This window comes from Amyelois transitella, chromosome 8 (assembly GCF_032362555.1).
Source record: "Amyelois transitella isolate CPQ chromosome 8, ilAmyTran1.1, whole genome shotgun sequence".
In the NCBI taxonomy this organism is placed as follows: domain Eukaryota; kingdom Metazoa; phylum Arthropoda; class Insecta; order Lepidoptera; family Pyralidae; genus Amyelois; species Amyelois transitella.
In genome coordinates, this window is record NC_083511.1 from 5,054,799 (window position 1) to 5,073,141 (window position 18,343).

At 34.3% G+C, this 18,343-nt stretch overlaps 1 protein-coding gene across 1 annotated transcript in view; it reads right to left on the minus strand.

The window, feature by feature from the left end:
* The window catches only part of LOC106136234 (lysine-specific histone demethylase 1A), a 313,849-nt gene that overhangs the window by 18,816 nt on the left and 276,690 nt on the right, over positions 1–18,343 (minus strand). The gene's annotated exons all lie outside the window — the stretch shown is intronic.

The following is an 18,343-nucleotide window of genomic DNA, read 5'->3' on the forward strand; positions in this document are numbered from 1 at the left end:
TCGAAATAAAAAGGCATGAACTATAACCACACGCGTTCAGTTGGAGGAAAACAATAAAATAAAGGATTCGCAGCATTGTTCGCAATCAATAAGTCGACACACCACGTACGGAAATTCAATTTCGATACATTGTTGTGCGTGGGCGAGATGCCAGATATATAAATGACGCCGATAGAGGGAGCCCAAAGTCTGAGTGTCTTAGTAAATCGTAAAAAATAATTAGTGTGTACACGTTAAGCTAATCGAGCATTTGACGAGGGTCGGCGGAGGTCGCTGGGCTCACCGGCCGGCGAGTTCGGGGGGCACTACAACTTGGCCCATTATTCGGACAGACGCGCTCTGACGCCTTTTAGCGTTAGCCCTTTGACGTGGAAAGGCCCCATTAGCATCGGGCCGCTTGTTGATCTCGCCTGTTAATTACTGACCTCCGCTTAACTAGCTGCCCGTCCACAAGCCGTTTGACAATCGACTGAAGAAAACAAACACGATTTGATGCTCACAAAAGAAAACAAACGATAATACCGTGATTCAATATAAATTTCAGACATGTTGAATTTAATCAGCGTCAACAGAGAAGCAGAGGCGGAAAGATATTCAAATGAAGATCGAGCACGATCCACGACAAGGATGAAACTTGAAATCAAGGCAGCGGAATTGCCGAATAAAACTGTTGATTACGTACCCCGCAAAGTTACGCTCCGTCGATTGAGATTTTATTTACTTGTTCATTCGAAAACAAATATGATGGCTTTTAATTTATGATCGAATCGGCGGAGTCATCGCTACAGTTAAGTACAACGCTGGCAGTTGCTCAAATTCGTGACGTGTGTTTTATAGAATTTTTTTATTTGATTTTCGTTTGCGCCGTGACGACGGTAAACCAGCTAATGTAGATATCGTATCTGTCATATCAAAGAACTTATTTGACAGTTTTATTGTGATCCCGTGTGAAAAGATAAAAGATGAATCACTGCCTGACGAAGATGTCGTTAAATTCACAATTACAATAAGTGAACAAGGAAGGCAGTGAATTTATAAAGGGTGTTCCAACGTCAGTAACTCAAGCTATGATTTTCGTTTCGTGTAATGGGCAATAACTTTGAATTGGTTTAATGATATTGCCAGTGGCTAGAGAACGGTGTGCCTATATAAAGTCATCGAGAATTATCTTTTTTCCTTTTTTGTTCAAGTAAGGAATTGCGAGAGGTATTTTGAAAAACGAACGACTGAATGCCGATAAAGGTTAGTCGTAACCCAACCCACTTCTAAGCGGGTAAAACGGCGTACTGTAATCGCTACCAAGCAAAAACTTGACTGAGGATTCCACCTCAATGCGCGCGAGGTCCTTTCTACAATGGCCGCAAACCTGTTATTTACGCGTATATACATTTTAACAACCAAAGTATTAAGTAAAACAAGTAATGTAAATAAATGACCAGTATGAAAAACACTGTAAAAAAAATTAAATCAAGTTTATTCAAATTATGCATTTCGCTAAAATAATTTCTACCTTAAAATATAGTCGTCTCCAAACAAACTAACAACAATAAAACAACGACCAATAATGATGTGATATTGGTTATTATCTAAAAAAATTCCACTTAAGTTATGTTTCCAAATCATTTGTGCCCTTTTAAATTTTCAATGCATAAAAGACTTATAATTGTGTGTAAATGGTTATTACAAATGGCTCATTCGTGGTGCTTCTGATGTATTATTAATAGTATTGTAAAAGTCAATCATATAAACTTGGGATTCTTCTTTTAGGCGATCAGCCAAAAATTACCTACGAACATCACTTATCTATGAATGTCAATAAGATATTTTTATTTAAAGTGCAATAAAAAACTCAATTCTATCACAAATTGAGCCATTACATAAATGTGATCATTGAGTATTTTGCAACCGCAAATAGGATCAAATGAACGCGGTGTCAAATCAGACAACTGTACAAGAAAATGCGTCCATTGTAATGGCGTCCTTTTAAAATGGGTAAACTCCATACATGCGCCTAGTTAGTCAGGCACACCGACTCGGCCTGCCTCTTGTTCCTAGCGATTTGTTTGTGGCCGTCTCGTAAGTGGCTATTTAAAATGGACCGCTCATCCGCGCCGCTTCCACCGATGAGTTTATGCGCCGTGACATTAGTTGAGAGGTATAAGATGATAAGAACGCAGTATGAAATTAAATTTCAATTTAAGAGATATAAAATGCTTAAGAATTTTCTGATTTGATATTCCTTTTTCCTTGCACTAATATCGTACGTATTTTCAAAAATTGCGCTTGAGCAGATTACTTTGTCAACATTAGGATGATAGAGAAAAAAAAAATAGTTAGTATAATTTATGCGTTGCCAGTTATTTAATTTGATTTTTTGGGTAATTATTATGAAAAAATCTAGATTCATTATTATGTATAATAGATATGTGGAGATTTCAATGTATTATCTAAGAGCTTAAGATAATAGACGAAGACAAACAAATATACCATTATTACTATATGTAAATGACATGCATTATTCAATCGCACAAATTGCCAACATTGTTTACTCAATCAGTTCATTCACTTGACTATTAATTAATTAGCAATTAGCATTATACGGATGCAATTGTTTGAAAATAAAATATGGTAAATGTATAATGATTCGAAAAGAACAATGTTGTTACCATAAAATCATATTATTGAGACGAGTACAGTCAACAACATGAAAAAGTATACAGAGCCGAAAATAAAAAATGTAGCTAACCTAAAAATTTATTTATTTTTTTTACTTTTAAAGAGCCTTCTTTTCTGGATTTGTTTATAAGGACAGTAACATTCGTTACATTTGAAAAAGGAAACTGATATACAAGATGCATACCATATATTTTTTTTCTTAATTCATACGGACAAAGAAGTTCTATGGCTCGTTTCATATCTTTAATTGCTTCTTAACTTCTTAGCCACGTGGCAAAACATCCCTCACTACTTATTATAAAATTATCAAAGAATTTCAATAACGATGCTGTTATTGCTACATTCCCATTCAACTATCCACACAATTAGTACAGCGTCAAGATCAATTAATTAGTATCAAGTGTGCACAATAGCGTGTGTGGGAGCAGTATAGCATAATTAGTAGGAAGCTACATTATAACAGGCTTTGCGTATATTGCGAACTTAATGAGTTTCACATAACCATACGTTTGTCTTGTGAATGCGCTTGTTTATTAAATATAAACAAGCGCATTCACACTTTACTTTACGACCAATACTATAGAGAACGCTCGCGGTTCCACGCATATATAGAAAAATCCAATCAACTCCCGTTCCAGTGGGAATTTCGGGAAGTCCTCTCCTAGTACACCCTAGACCACATAAGAAACATACGTGCCTAATTTCAGTAACGGAAGAGTTTTATATAAATAGATTAATTCATGTTTGAACAAGTATCCTTATAAAGGGTTAAAGTTGTGGAGGATCACGGTTATAGGAAAACTCTAGACTTCACCCAAACAATGAGGATGCAACTGGGCTAACGTCAGGATTAAAATGCAATTAGATGTGGATGAATGCAACTAACTAACCTATGTAACCAAGATTTTCAATTGCAATGTAAAGGAATCCTGTATACTCTTCACAAAGAAGTCTGAAATCGGTTTTACAATTATGAGAATATAGTGGTTAGCTTAAACATCTTGACCGATCGTAAATTTATATGAATTGACTGATATAGCGAGGCTATAAAATATGCTATGAGGAATTAAGGATACTTATATCAAAAAACATGGAAGGCATAAAGAGATAGCTCATTTACGTCATATTTGAAACTGAATTTCAACCGCATCATACACACACCTGTCACGTCTTTATTCCTTACAGTTAAGACAGAGTCGCATAATGCAAGGTCAAAAACAAATATAAGACATTAAAAAAAATACAATTACGACAAGTGTTTCGCTAATCTCCCTCCATTTTAATCGAATTGGAGTAGGTACGTATTTCCTATACCATAATTTCAATTAAAATGATTGTACATTGATTTGAAATTAAAATAGTACATGTATACCAAGTAATTTTAGCGAGTTATGTGATTATAAGCGCTTTTTATCGATTAAACAAAAGGCGCTTTAAGCCTAACCAAGTGAAAACAGCAAAAGTCGAAAAAGCGAGCCAAAGCAAAGTAGAGGCGGGTGTTTGTATACGCAAATATAATAAAGAGAAAGCGCTGGTTTCCATGGTACAAAGTAATTTTTTTACAATCATTATACATTCATCACGTCTTACGAGGTAGGCAGTAGTGAAATTTCTACATATTCCTTATTTTATGCTTGCGTGCTATGTCGCAATACGGAAGCTTCAGTAATAATATTAGTAGGACTAATATCAGCCAAATTACCGTAATAATGTTTGGTTTATAATACTGCACACAAACAGCAAGGCATTGCTCATATGTTATAATATCCTATATACTCAGTAATTCCTGGGAAGATCTGGAGTATTTCCTAATTGGGCAGTAACAAATTTCAATGGTCATTATTCTCAATATCACAATCAAATACTACGCGTAGGTAGTATTGAATTACTTTAGAAATTATGTGTTAATATTATAATTAGTATGATATGAATATTGAAATTTTCAAAATTTTATATTTGTCATTATAGGAAATCACAATGGTTTGAAATACACTTTTTAAAAGGAAAACAAGCACAACAGATCTAAAAAAGTAAGTTCAAGTAAAAATCATCTAAAAAGAAAATAAAATTATTAATAATTTATATTTTAAAGTAACATACAAGGTAATTAAATTTTAAAATGAATGTCATTAGCTTCATTTTCTTTTCTGAAAATATAATTTATTCCAATAAATGGACAATTAATTTTGGTCAAAACTGTAAAATGAATTAAAAAAAGCACACTTGTTTAGTTTGATTCTCCAAGAATTCGTATCAAACAAAACGAACGCATCTCATGCAAATCAACACAGCCCATATTCGTTCTCAGTACATGCGCCTAAGCAAAACGAAATAAACATTCAAAAAGATGCCGAAATCAGATCTCTCGGTCGGACGACTCCATCTTGTGACGTCATGACGGACAGAAACCTTGCCTTGTAAAGCCGTCGTCTCACACGCAAATCTGCGATCTTGCCGCAATAAAGTTGTGACGATTAAACCCCAGTGTTCTGTCGCATTGAATGCAAAATTAACTGCTAGTTCTTGCTACTGATAACTTATGGGATCATAGAAAGGTGCGTTGACAAAGAGGAGCATATATGTTTATTGGCCGTTTGTATACGACCTATCATAATGTGTGTGGAAGGTGCTTAGCCGACTCATGTTCTTTCAAGTAAATTGTATGGAAAAAGTCTTGTCATGCTACATATAAATACAAGGGAATCAATTCTCAAATATGCAATTCTAATATGCAAAAGAAGAGAACAAGAATTTGAAGATCAAATTAAGATTTGTTAAAGTATGGATCGTCTGAATCAATGACTTGTACTACATAAATAAATTATTTTCAGGAATTTTGTTTTTTTATACATTCTTAAAATTTGTGTATCATCTAATTTAACACTTAATTCATTGTAAAAAAATTCTAATTTTAATATTGAACTGACTAAATAACTGATACTTGATTAAAGACAAAATATCAATCGCTTCTAAGAAAAAACTAAAATATAAATTCCAAGTTATTTATAAGACACGCGGGGGAGCTATAAAGACAAAATAGGCTTATTAAGAACTTCTTTTGAAGTATTTTCCATTAAATTAGGTAACTTGCTAATCTCCAAGTCCGTATTACACCCCGCTGTAGACTGGTAAATATTTGGCGAAAGATCTTCAGAGACTAATTTGATTACGTGCATGCAGTAGGAGAGGTGAGGACAAATATATTTTGATGATCATTTTAACTTTAGCGTAAGTAGAACGGATACTTGTTTGCATTTAAGAATCATGTCATCCAATATATCATGATCATACTAATTAAATTGTAACTTATGCAAAAATTATGGATGCGAAAGTTATGTACCTAAACGTAAATGAGTACCTATATCTGTTCTGTAACTCCTCCAAAAGAAAAATTACTGCCCAGATTTTGAATGAAGTTTAGACGGCTAACTGTATTGTTATTTTACCTATTATTTTTTCTTATGTTAAAGAAACTGACAAAATTTGGGTTGCAAACATGGAGCCAAAATCCTTACCTTTGTTTTATTTTTATCTTCTGTAGGAATAAATAACTTTAATAACTATACTTCCTACATGCAGAATAATGCCACTTACACTTGATAACATTAAAAGAAAAAAAAACATCATAGAAATACTTTTTACTTTATTTGGTACTTTGCTCTAAGACTAGGTAAAATAGCAAGTTTCTTGTGCGCTAATTTATTCAGGACTTAAGTAGAATTGCTAAGCTGCAGCTGTTCCCAAGGAATGTCGTTCAATACAATTCGGTGTTTCGTTATTTCGATAATACATATGCTAATTCGGTATCTGAGGTTTTGTTTGCCTATTGTTTCGCTTTCAATTAGATGGAAAGCGAATAATTAATAATCTTGGTATAATATTTTTCGTGCAAACACGTTACATTTTCTTAAGTTCGATTGGTGGATTGGATTGGGATAATATTTATGAGAGTTGTCATTAGTTCGGAAATGTTAAAAGTGAAGTTTAACCTTATTCGATAAAATAATAAACACGATTAACGGAAAAAAGGTTATTCGTGAAATTTTTACATAACCTTCTTGTGTAATAACCATTTTTTCCATCTCAACTTCAAAAATAATTCGGCACAAAAGATCAAAACAGCCTCCCGACTATTTTTTCTTGACTTTTCCTAAGCATTTGAGGAAGAGAAATCAAGTATACTTACTTGTTCGTAAGTAAGTCAGCTAAAAATATCAAAATACAATTACCACTTCACAATAAACATTTATTGTCCATAAAATACAAGATGATAACACATTATTGTAGCTCTTTTCATTAAGGGTTCGGTGTAACGGAACGTTTTACGCTTTCGCTCAAATTTACGCCGTGTCGTAAAATAAATATGTACTAGATAACGTGTTTTACAGATAAATCCTTTATTTACGAACTTGGTTATTCTACTGAGTTATTTGGCTATTTGTTACGCAGACACTCCCCTGTCTGTGCCTTGATAAATGATTCTGTTATATTACTTTTAAAACCGACTGTTCTTTGTTGAGAAATTACAATGATATTGTGATTAAACATTTTTGGAAATACCCGTTTTTCTATAAAAATAAAATATCTTATCAATAATTAACCGGAATGTACGTGGGACTGTTAATTATAATTTAGTTCGGACATCAACGCCAGAGAAACCTGCGTGGCCTTATGGTTTTTAATTTATTAAAGCGAATCCATTTTTTGTTCTATAAAAAAGACATTAATGAATAACAAAACTGCGGTATATTGTTAACATAATTTTATTTTTTCGAAACAGACGAGGTTTCCTGAATTCCAAGTCAACGCTGAAAAATTTCTACATCCTGTTAAAATCTCGTTTAAATTAAAAAGGGATAAATAAATATTCTTTTTTATAAAATAAAACTTTTATGCTGGGTTTTATGGCTAGCTGAATAATCGTGGATGGTTAGCCAAGACCTACATTACACGAGTTTAGTTGCTATGCGCTTAGCTTAAATTGTAGCCGGAATATGTGTGTATAAGCATATTTGCTAGTGAAAAAACTGGGCCGGATCTTACTCTTAAATATTTATTATAAATTTAAATCTTAATTTAGTTAGGTTTTAATTTTCTTATGTTTAAATTAAGTAATTTGATGATGTATTTTGGGAGATTTTTTAAATAAGAATCTGACGAGACATTGACTGTTAATTACACGTAATTAGATTTTTGATATCCAAGTTGTAAATGTTTTTGTCCTCATAACGCGTATATAAAAATAAAAATAAAATAATACATTGAAAAGTAGTACTAGCATTGTATATTCTACTAGACATGTCACGGCTATTCGTATGAATCTGCTACAAAATATTCCATAGACAAACTACAGTACTAATCTCATAGTACTGTGATTCTGTACACTAGGCATAATATGCCTTGTGCGGTACAAATTGTCCAACGTTGTAGATTTGCGAGTGTTGCTATTTCACATTCCTATTTTATCACACGAGCAGTATCCATACATCACCATTTAACTTCGACATAGCGGGTACTGCCATCAGCCACTGAATACCGAATTGTACAAAATGTTCAGATTCTTGAAGAGATAAAATTTTCATGACTTTTGTACGGAGCCATTGTAGGTTTCGGGGAAATTTTCGATAAACAGCTTTGTTAGCATTTCCAAGAAAATTCCTATAAATTTCACAAATGTTACAGTCTAAAATGTTAACATTGAAACGAGTTATTCTATATTTATTTACAATGACTTATATCGTTCTGAATGTCAATCATTTGAATGATAGTAAAATAACGAATATTTTGCTTCATCTAAATTAATTTAGTGACTTTTGTATTTGCAAATAGTATGAGATTATGTGAGTAAGTTTGAAAAAAATATGCAACACGCAAAGGAAACTATGATTTTGTTCAATCGTCGAAAAGCTAGGTAGATATTTACCTACCGTAGTAACCAAACAGTCGGCCTGTCAAACTTCAATACTGGAAAGTGGCCAGAGTTTGCTCGCGTCCATTAGTCAAACAATCTCGTCCATCCAGAATAGTTCATAAAGATTTTATAAATTGGCCGAGTTAATTGGTAATATTAAATTACGTCTAATAATTTATAGCTTTTTCCGAGAAATTTTCTGAAGACTTGTCGGGATTTTGATTAGTAATTTACTTTGTGTTCTCTCTTCGTCCTCCCGGTTATATGTACTAATACCATCGTTATAAATTTAAGGTCTGCATTCCGATACTTCTCCCTCTATTTGTTTACTGTAGAAGTTTACAATATTACTAGGAAAAGAAATGCCACATCATTATTAAACGTTGCCTGATGCGAAGACGAATCACACAAAATACTGTACTTCCGCTGATATTTAAGTAGCCAAGTAAATTAAAAATATAGAGCAGGACTTTCACCACTAATTCACTATCTATGATTACCACATAAATAGGTATATATTAATGAAAAGCAAGATGCAATCTTTGTTTCTTCAAATTTTTATATTTTTAAAGTCTAACAACTGGGCCCAACTCGACCACTGTGAATCCATACCATTGTCATTCGGTGTAGTGAATGGCAGGTTACCCCAACGGACCGGGGTAAAACTTATCAGATTGGAAACACCCAGATACGATGGACTAGTCGTGCAGTGGTTGATTCGCATATTCGATTTTTTCATGCATATTTATTACTTTATATGCAGAACAGTAAGCTTTGCTGTAGACATTGCATTTTGTTATGTTTTTTCAATCAAATTCGACGAAGAATAGTTTTGATGTCCAAAATTTTGTGAGGCTAAGTTCATAAAAGCTTACTTTTTCTTAGATAATACCATAATGACACAAACGTGCTAGCCTATAATAAACCAAATAAATTAAGTGATTTACGTGGTCTTAACGTGCCGTGTGGTTCCCGGCACCAATAAAAAAAAAAGAATAGGACCACTCCATCTCTCTCCCATGAATGTCGTAAAAGGCGACTAGGGATAGGCTTACAAACTTGGGATTCTTTTTTAGGCGACAGGCTAGCAACCTGTCACTATTTGAATCTCATTTATATCATTAAGCCAAATAGCTGAACGTGGCCTTTCAGTCTTTCGAAGACTGTTGGCTCTGTCTACCCCGTAAGGGATATAGACGTGATGATATATATGTATGTGTGTACGTGGTCTTAAAACTGCACAAGTTGCAAACTCTGAAGCACAATTGCCAAGAATGCATGTGCATACATGCAAATAAGAGAAAGTGAAGTTTGAGATGATTTGTTTCTAATTTGCGTTAACGTTGATGAAGAAATTAGAAGATCATTACAAAAATAAAAAAAAATTAAATTTAGCACGATTTTCCAAAGTTATCTATGTATACTTAATCTATTTAAATGTAACAAATAGACCATAAGAAAATTACGCTCCAATTAGGTTTGATAGGACATCAGATTATGCCGGTGGATTACACCGGGTCATGACGTCAATTTAGTGAGAAGAGACCGGATCTTGATTGCGTAATGTCTTATCGTGCTAATCGAAAGCGGAATCAAGTAGTCTTACGGTGACTGATATACATTTAGCTATACTATGCCAATAGTTCGCTTAATCTTTTCAGGTTTGCTTAACCAGATATCTGGTATAATAGGAGAATCTAGTATAATTATAACCAAAATAATATGAATAATTTGAATAATAATACATATGCTTTGTATTTATGGTGCCAAATCAACAAAATTTGATCCAAAAACGTTATAAACCTTAATCAACGCAGGCCTTACTTCTCATTTAAATAGTTTTAATGTGGTGAAAGAAAATAAAGTAACTTAATATTTAATTGCATCTAACGCATCTGAGAGTTAAAGAAAATTTGCCACTTTTCTTCTCAAGTTTCAGTTAATATCGTTGCAGTACAGATATAAGTATCAACGAAAGCTTCATCTTAATATAGCATAGATCTATGTGGATCAGTGATCCTATTGCGCGTTACACACTCGGCCTGGCCTGTCAAGGGTGTGAGTGACAGCCGTCCATCGATTAGATATGCCACGTTCTGTCTATCTGTACCTGGCCAGTCGTGGTTTTGTATGTAAATCCAGATGTCACACATCGGACGCTCTCCCAGTGACGCCTCTCAAAATTCTGAGGCCTCGCTGAATAAATGCGAAACTGTTTTTGCAAGTCACATTCGTGCACCATTATTCTTGTCTAAAAGTCAAATTCAGAACACAGTAATGTGCGAAATGATACTATTAAAACATTTTTCGATTTTGTCAAGTAAAAATAATAATGGGTGATTTTTTGAGGTTAGGATTTTCATGCATTAGTATTTGACAGATCACGCGGGATTTCAGACATGGTGTCAAAGAGGAAGATGCTCAGTATGCTTTAACATTTCATCATGAATAGACTTACTAACGAGCAACGCTTGCAAATCCTTGAATTTTATTACCAAAATCAGTGTTCGGTTCGAAATGTGTTTCGCGATTTACGTCCGATTTATGGTCATAATCGACCAAGTGAGCAAACAATTAATGCGATTGTGACCAAGTTTCGCACTCATTAAATCATCAAGACTATTTTTTGTAGTCTAAAGTCTACAGAAATAAGCCAGCAACTATTCCAGCTTTGGAAGACAACATTTCCGAAGAAATTCGGGCTTTTCCGACCGAAATGCTCGAAAAAGTTGCCCAAAATTGGACTTTCCGAATGGACCACCTAAGACGCAGCCGCGGTCAACATTTAAATGAAATTATCTTCAAAAAGTAAATGTCATGGACCAATCTAACGTTTCAAATAAAGAACCGATGAGATTTTGCAAATTTTAAAAAAAGTTCTCAAGCTCTTAAAAAATCACCCGTTATTTACTAAGTCTTTATTATTTATAGCTACCTACTTATTATGAATTCGATGCCTATTAAGGTACTGATAGGAATCCTACAAACGAATAAAATAAAAAATGCAGATACGTCAGGATTTTGCGTTAGAAACAGCGTTCATTTTGGAGCACAAATTAAATAAAATCCAAGTAAAAAATATTTTAAAATTACGCAAATAACATTAACCAATGGAGATATAAAACAATAAAGAAGTTGGAAGCATGATGACTCGTTATAAGCGCCAAAGATATATCACTATCATAAGGAGGTAAAATTTATAGTTTCGGCATCGGATCTGGCCGATGTAACCGCCAATTAATTGGCAGTGGATGGAGTTACAAGTTCTCGGGATGGGCATTTGCTGGTCGCCGTAAAACCTGTCTCTCCGTATAGGGCCTCGCAATTACACTTGGGTACCTAGGTGAGCGCTTAAGTCCTAAACATTGCTGAACCGTCCGACGGTAGATTGATAACGGTGGAGACACAAAAGAAGAAGCTTTAGGTGATAATAAAAATGCTACTCTAAAACAGGCTTTAAGAGTATATATTTGAAGTTGTATTTATTTACTCTGGAAGATGAAATCGTATCTTCTAATGAAATGGTAACTGTTGGTAAAAAAAAATACTGTGCTGAACCTAAATCAGAATATGAAAATGCGAAAATTAAGTTCAAGCTACTTTGAAATCGAATTAACATACATCACTTAAATTTCCTACTTTAATAAAAAATAAATAGGTACATATTAGATTCTTATCATATTAAAAGTCACGACCTTTTATTGCTTAGACGATAATATAACGGGAATATGATTTAACGATCTTAGTAACGTAGCAATAATTTCAGTTTCATAATATAAGGCTAGGTTTAAGGTTCTTAATTAAATATATTTTTATAGAGAAATAATAGTTGTTATAGACTTGGGCGATCAGCAGTAGTTTCATAATGATTTGCTTCCAAGTACGGAAATATAAAGGAATGCCGTTCATTATAAGAATTTTTAACAACGTAAACAGTTCCTAGACTCACATTTATAGTATTATCTATAAATATATGATTTATCAGGCAACTTTTACATCTTTTAACCAGGTTTGATACCCTTTTATCATCCGTTACAAAATTCATACCATCTCTTATACAAAAGATCGTAATATCAAAATATTACTAACATCATATTACAAAATCTGTGAATTCATTTTATTGCAGATAAGGTGAACGATTGGTGATTAAAAGACTTCATAAACGTCAAGACGCTGAATAAATTGGAATGTACTGTAAAAGACCCAATAAGCTTAGGAGGCGTCCGACTTCGTCGAGTTGATTTCTCCACTTCCAAATGTTAAGGTGCAGTTACGAAATAACCCTTTGAATAAAAATATACTCATTTTAATCTACCTAAAGTTTCCTTCAACTTTTTGGGGTAGACCTAGGTCCGCCTTTGACTACGAAAAGGTAAGGTGATAAGAAGTGAAAATATGTACGTCTTACTTCCGATAACGTAACGTTAAGTCAAGTCTTTCGTATAGTTAATTGAGATTATGTTCAAAAGTCGGTTTTGATTATCCGATGAAAATGCTTTATTTACGACGTTTGATGCAGAAAAGTGTCTCACTACCTACAGTCTCTCGGAACGAAGCCTTAGCGGATCAAAGCGTGGAGTAAATCAAGTGCTTAGTCGATCATAATTTACAATTTGCCCCCGTTACTGCGCCGGTAATAAAAGTAATCGTATAAAAATTGAGAATGATCCTCGTTAAAGTCACGTTGGAAATGAATGGTAGTGCAGCTGTCGTAAACAGTAATTCAGTTTTGCAGTAATAATCTGATTTCATTTCGTGCCTTTGAAATAAACTGGAGCTGTAAATGGGTGAAACTTGCTAGATTTGATGGCTGTTTTTATTAAGAACCCATAAAATTTAATGAAAATTCGAGAAAACACGAAAACTAATTCAATTTTGATGGAGATTTTCTTCAAAACGCTTTCTAAATTTTCTGCTGCCAGCTTCCAAGACATGTAAGTGTATCGTCATTGAATGTCCAGCCTGCATCTCACTGAATCGAAGTCGTCCTAAAAGTTTTTTTTTGTACTATTTTTTAATGTTTTTGATCATTAGTTACCTTCTTAAAAATGTATTGGAGTGATCTAATTCTACTAAACCTAAATGTTAAAAAATACGAGTTACTAAAGCTGCACTCGTGTATATTTATTCGTAAGTTTTTGCTTTTCTTACCTAACTTGATGTTACTTCCATATAAACTGTCCAACTCCTTCATACGTAACTAGAAAACTAACCACAACAGTGTACCTAAAATGAGTCATCATATTTTAAAAACCATTTTTCTCAATAGAAGGTATCATGTTGCTTTACGCAACAGAACTACCTCTCCCCTTAAGATATTGAGTGCTAAAATTATCCCTCAATGTATCCCATTGTCAATATGTAGACGTGGAATTTGGCAGGGGGTGGCATAAAATTAAAGAAAGTACATAAAAATAACCTCATGGCTACATTATATTTTCACCCTCACATTACGTGAAAATCAATTTGTAAAATCCCACTGTTTGTCGATTTTGAAAAAAATATAAACTAATTAATAATTATCTTGGAGCGCAAGCAAACCAAATGGGAGCATAAAAACCCTATTGCCAATTTTGATCAATAGTGCGACTGAAAATTTCAATAGTCTACATAATGTAATTCATACATAAAATGACAGAATTTGATAATAACTTGTTCTTCCTCTACCCTAGTTAATTTGTGAAAGAGGCGTGAGTGGAAAAATCGCGCAATTTTCCGGATCCCGTTATAGCTAATACGTCGTTCTAAGGCGCGCGCGATTAATCTTTGTCGACCGCTATAGGCGCCAACTAAGAACCACTCAAACAAGAGCTCTCATGCGCTGAAGGGATCATCATTATCTCTTACACGCGAATGAAGTAAAAGGTCATATTAGTTCGGTCGCAGTGTATGACGTCCCTTTGAACACCGAGGGTGATCAAACCGCTACCCTACTAGTAGAAATTATGAGTGCACTCGAACGTGTTGAGATAAAACTGGTGCCAATAACACGAGAAAAACAAATCGAAGGGATGAATCGATCGGTGCTACACTACTTTTATGGAATAATAATGTTATCGGGTCATGTTGGGCTCGTTTATTGGATTGAGGTTATCGCAAAGTTAGCAAGAAACGATGTTATTGCTTACTATAAAAAATGTCATTTTCAGTATTGAACTATTAGAAACATTTTCATTTGTGTACTTTTAGTTTTGACTATAATTGTGCGCACATAAATGTCTGCGTTTAGAAAAGGAACCTAAACAATAAATTTCAGTTTCAAATTTCCTGTTTACAAAACAGTAAAGTGACCGGAATTCTCATCTAATATTATTCAGAATACACCACAGCCTGTTTGGATGCAAATACGCGCATTTATATGGAACGCCTACAATGATCATTACGCGTTTCAAATATCCCAGAGCCGTGGCTATGGGCTAAACATCTGAATGGCCTAAAGCGAGCACTTTATGTATGACGCACACGGAATATTCATGAATGAATTGGACTGCAGCGTATGACTCAATGATGCAACAAAAAGCAGTGCTTTGGTTGTGAGCATGGCGCCTGGACGGTTTTCAGCATGCGACTGAATTCAGCTCGCACGTGGTATTTCCCAGAGAATTAAGTTATTAACTAAACGGTTGGCGTTCGAACAGTTTACTTCAATTTGAATTCAATGGATAGAATTAGAGGATTCGAGCGGCACGTACCGAGCAGTGCGATAAAGTGCGGACATTATATGACACGGGATTTTCTGGAGCATGGTTTAGTTGGCTTCCCACTCGATTGCGGTTCCCCGGTTAGGAAATGTTCACATATTTTATAATATTCCTACGCGGATATTTTGCGAGTAAGCAGATATCATCCCATTTAATTATATTCCGAATTTGTATTTCGCTATTGAGACTCGACTATAAAATTTATCGGTGCTTTTTCCTGTACTTTTTTATTTTATTTTTTAAATACGGTTCTAAAGTTTAACGTAAAGTTGAAATGATTTTTACCTCGACATTCTTACTGTAATTTTGCTTCATATAAAGTAAAATGTACATTTTATGTAGTCAATATGTTAAAAACCGTCATCCCGTAAATCGGTACCTACTAATTTAGGATTTAATTACTAGTCATATAAAAGACAACGAAGCATAAAACTGAAACGAACATCAGACAACTAGAAATGGATACATAAAAGTAAAAATGCGACGCTGCGAAGTTGAAAGACAATAAAATAAAATTGTCAACGGCGTCCCTTCAGCCATGTCATATGGTTGCACATAAATTTACAAAGAGTTGATTAGCTTAATTGAGGTCGTATATCGCGGATCGCGAGCCGTATCGTGTTTAATTAACTAACGAATGGTTATACTCAATTATCTCAATGCAGATGCGTCTGAGTCGTCCCTACAGACCAGCCAGACATATGCTAAAATAGTGCGGAAGATTATTGCGATTTTTTTTCTATGACGTCGTATTTTGCGCTGTATGACTGCCGACACTCTAAAAATGAAAACACTCCATCTCTTTTTACATTATATTTCACAAGATTTGCCTGGACTATTCATAGATGGTATTTATTGTTATGTAATATAGCTTGGTCACTTCTTATAACTTACTGCTTGTTTCAGTGTCACGTTGTAAAACTTTGTAAAGTTACTATTACTGAGACAAAGGGACATAATCATAAAATGCCAAATATATCGATTCCTACTTTGTGACAAGCATATAATAAATGAGTAGTCAGTGGTAATGGTCACCCATCAGATAGGTAGTCGACTGCATATGTGGCTAATTACAAGCACCTTTAATAATGAATTATTCACATATTATTAAATCAAAAAAGAAAAAAAAAGAGATAATAACTTCCATTCATGTTTCAACGAAGGAACGTTAATACGAAACTGAATGGTTCCCTATCAATGTTTTAATAGTATCCATAAACATCAGTGAAAAAAAAAATCAAAGATACCACACTCTTTACTCGGCAATTCTGTCCAAAACCGATATCTTTATCTTTAAACTGAGATAAACAATACAGATAATAAAATGTGTTTTTATTGGATCTATAAATATAACACATAATGGCATTGAACGAAGGAAAATGGTCGAGCTCGTTCACAGAACTCCTAGTACGGCGGGCGATAAACGGACAATTTGCATTCTCGCCTCATCTCACAGCCTTATATTATCAAAAGTAACTTCAGCTTCGGAATGTGGTTGCAGACATCCCTGTTATCATGACTCAACAACTAATTAAATGGCCATATAATAGTGTGTTGCAAGTAATCCAATAAGCTCGCATACATAACTTTCTTCTGCCTTCGCTAGACTTACTAATCCTAAGCCTCGCCAAAATCCGGGTACGTCATCGCGTTATCGTACATGTACAATTAGACTAACAACAGTTTGCGGGCACGAGGCTTTTGTTTATCGTTGGCTGTACACTGTACGCACAGCTGAATCTCTTAATCCTAAACAAATACCACGGTCCTGCGTCCCCGATAAATTTTCCATCAGCGCAGAGTAGCCGTGGAAACGCTACTTTACAATGAGGAACGGTAAATCGACGATTAGATCGCTGGCAATAATATAAACAACTGATTAAACCGGCTTTCACAAAAGGAGACATTAGTTAAAGGTGGGTTTCGCCGCGTTGCTAACCGATAATGGTAGGAAGTGATAGCTTGTAGCTAGTACTATGAAACACCGTAACGAACCAATGCGCTTGATTATTACCTGGTAATTTTACTAGGAGGCTGGGCGGGGTTTGTACAAAGAATTCGATGAATAGACCAGGTTTATTGTGACACTCAATATTAATATGTAGCTGTATTTCGACCTTTCGAAAGTAAATGATCGTTCATATAATCAAGCAAGGAAATAGTTTCTTGATAAATTATTATCATGAATCTATTTCGTTCGTTGATTACGGACTTATGTTTTCTTTATTACGGTATACGCAACAAAGCTTATAAGTGATTAAAACGGGAGTAAAACCAGACCCAATTTTGTCAAAATAAATTAAATTTCCACAAGCGAACCAATTCGTAAACGTTTTGTTCGTACTCGAATTACTTGAGTTCTATATTTATGAAGCTTATGGTTTCGCCTCCCTTGGCTTAAGTTATCAGAGATCATGGGCCATCCGAAGGCTTTGCGGATTGTTTATAATTAGAACAGGAGATGCGCAACCACGCCGCGTATACAGTAATCTGCGCCGTAAGTTATGAGAGGTATGAGGGCCTTAGTTTAATAGATATGAGTATCATTGCATATTTTATTAATCTTTTAATATTATTAGTTACAGGATTCAGATAGTGTATCTGTCATAATTCAAATTTGTAGGATGTAATGCATTACTAATTTTGGATACCTAACTCTTTAATATTATATACTATTACTATATTATACTGATTAGAAATTAGTTACACTTGTGTATTAATTGGAGCTGTTTAAAGACATTTTGTATGTACCTCAAATAGAGTACTTTTTAACATACTTTCTGTAATAAACATAGATCGGAATAGGTAGATTGATTTTATGTACTTGCATCATGAATTACCATAGAAAGCATAACATGGATAAGCCTTTTTTCCGGGATTCCATTTCAGTACTTACACTTACAGTAAACTACATTGTCCGCGGGTAACATAGGACTACAATTTACGTGAACGAAGTCGGGGGAAAATAGCTACCACTTATATATTCACATCCCACTTGTAAAAATTCCGGAAAAATATCTTAATAATTTACAAATCCCGCAATCCCGGTGGCATG